The following is a 2,163-nucleotide window of genomic DNA, read 5'->3' as shown; positions in this document are numbered from 1 at the left end:
GCCCCCCAGCCGCCCCCCAGACCGACAGTTCACGCAGTGAAAACAGTCGAGAATAATGACGTCACACAATAATCGAGCTCATCATCCCTAGCCCTCTGTGCATAATACACTGAATCACCTTACTGACCTCTTCAATATCTTCCGAATTTACCGTTTTCTTCATGTAATGTGACATCCGAATTCTGTTTTCGACAACTTCAGACTATAAGGGAACCAGAACTGTGTTATTTTGCCCGTTTTTTATTGAATTGTGAACTGGAAAGATCGATTTTGTCCACTCGACAGTCTTCGTTGTGTTGCTCTACTAACTATTGAAAAACTCCAAGCTGCACGGTCCCATTCACTTGCTCCCGATGCATGTTGCAGGCTACGCTGTTTGATCCAGTCAAAAGTCAAGGTAAGCATGTTTGGAAACTGTACTTGTTCTGACGATGCATTCAGGTCAGATGACAGATACAGATCTGATATAAGTTTAGAATCATGCATTTTGGCATAACTACTATTAAAATTAAAAAGTTTTTATTTTAGAAATAATGTTTTTGTACAATTCCACCCAAGGCAAGGGTTCATTACATGCCGCCACGCACAGAAAAATCAAGCCATAGAAGTCGTGTGTTGTGGACCCAAGAAGTGAGATCCCAGACGCCTCCAGGCTAAGCACGCGCGACCCACTAGTTAGAAATCCACTGCCAAACGCGGTTCGTGGTGCGGGGTTAGTATACTTAATACGTGTGAGTGGCACAATTCCAGCAGATTTTTTCTTCAGATTTCTAAAACTGGTCAGGACTCAGGCAGGCAATTAAATTATTTAGGATCACTGAGTGGTATGGACCATGGCTGAAAATCTGCTGTTTCAGAGGAATGTTTAAGTTTTTATTATACACAGAATTATATCACCATGATGCCGATGTCATGAAGCCAGACAAATTTTCAGCAGTGATTACCCTGATTCCTGGCCAAAATCACTCACACGTATTGCGAGGTTAGTATTAGTATACTACTAGTACGTATTGCGAGGTTAGTATTAGTATACTAACCACGAACCGCGTTTGGCAGTGGATTTCTAACTAGTGGGTCGCGCGTGCTGGGATCTCACTTCTTGGGTCCACGACTTCTATTGCTTGAATTTTCTGTGCGCGGCGGCATGTAATGAACCCTTGGGTGGGCCAAAATTAGAGTCTGGTGTTTCTTTCTGATTAGAGTGTTGCTGCATATATGTATGCGTAATGCCTTCAACAATGAAGATAAATGCAATCTTTGTAATGACACAGAGACTCAGAGAGCACCGTACCTCAAGTGATGTTCGTGTAGTCTCCACTTCACTACTGGAGTACTGCTACAGCCTACACTACGCTACACACTTACCCGGGTAGGTGTGGCGTACATGTACGGTAGTGTAGCGGTAGTGAAGTGGAGTGGGGCCTACACAAACATCACTTGAGGTAGAGCTCCAGTGTTCTGAGTGGAACTTTTCAGGTGTCTAAACCTACTATCATTTGTTGTTGACCGGGAATTACATGCCACCGCACGTCATCAATCATCACGATAATTAAATTCATACTTTGATTTGATTATTTAAACTATTTCTTTTTTTCTCTCTTCTACACACAGATCTGCACAATTGCTAACTCTGGTGACTTCTGGTCTCTGCTTGCTACCTCAATCTGGGAGATTCCATCTTGTCCTTTTACTATGATTTGGATATAGCCATTTTTTTCTTCACTCTTTCCAGGACCTACGGTTTGCAAGTTGTGGAATGATAATGATACAAAAGAAAAAATTTCTTTATCAATCTTGGAAACAATTTTGAGCACAGTTTTGGAGAGAACTAAGAAATTTTACTCGGACAGGAATACAGCTTGTCAAAAATAATAACACACAATTTAAAACGAAAGAACAATTTTAATGTTACTAGGGCATTTTGCGAGAAATGTTATACTCAATCACACGTCCCAAATCAAGGGAAAGTCCTTTGATTAAACATGTAGTTGAATTGCGATTGCAACTCGACCTTATTACGCTTAAATTTGAATTTAAGACTTACGCTTGATTTGCAATTGAACATAAGTTTCTTGCAGTGCCCCATAATTATGTTTTGTTATCAGATATTTAACGTGCTGATTTTTCTCGAAAGGTATAATATATTTGTCCTTTTAAACGGTA

General features: G+C 40.5%; 1 long non-coding RNA gene across 1 annotated transcript; it reads left to right on the top strand.

The window, feature by feature from the left end:
• On the top strand, nt 1-2,163 carry LOC135156010 (uncharacterized). Its single transcript, XR_010295139.1, has 2 exons — nt 1-397; nt 1,612-2,163. It is a non-coding gene; the product is annotated as an uncharacterized LOC135156010 (long non-coding RNA).

The sequence above is a fragment of the Lytechinus pictus genome, chromosome 11 (assembly GCF_037042905.1).
Source record: "Lytechinus pictus isolate F3 Inbred chromosome 11, Lp3.0, whole genome shotgun sequence".
Taxonomy (NCBI): Eukaryota; Metazoa; Echinodermata; class Echinoidea; order Temnopleuroida; family Toxopneustidae; genus Lytechinus; species Lytechinus pictus.
Note: the sequence above shows the minus strand (reverse complement) of the source record. Positions and strands in the feature narration are given on the sequence as shown.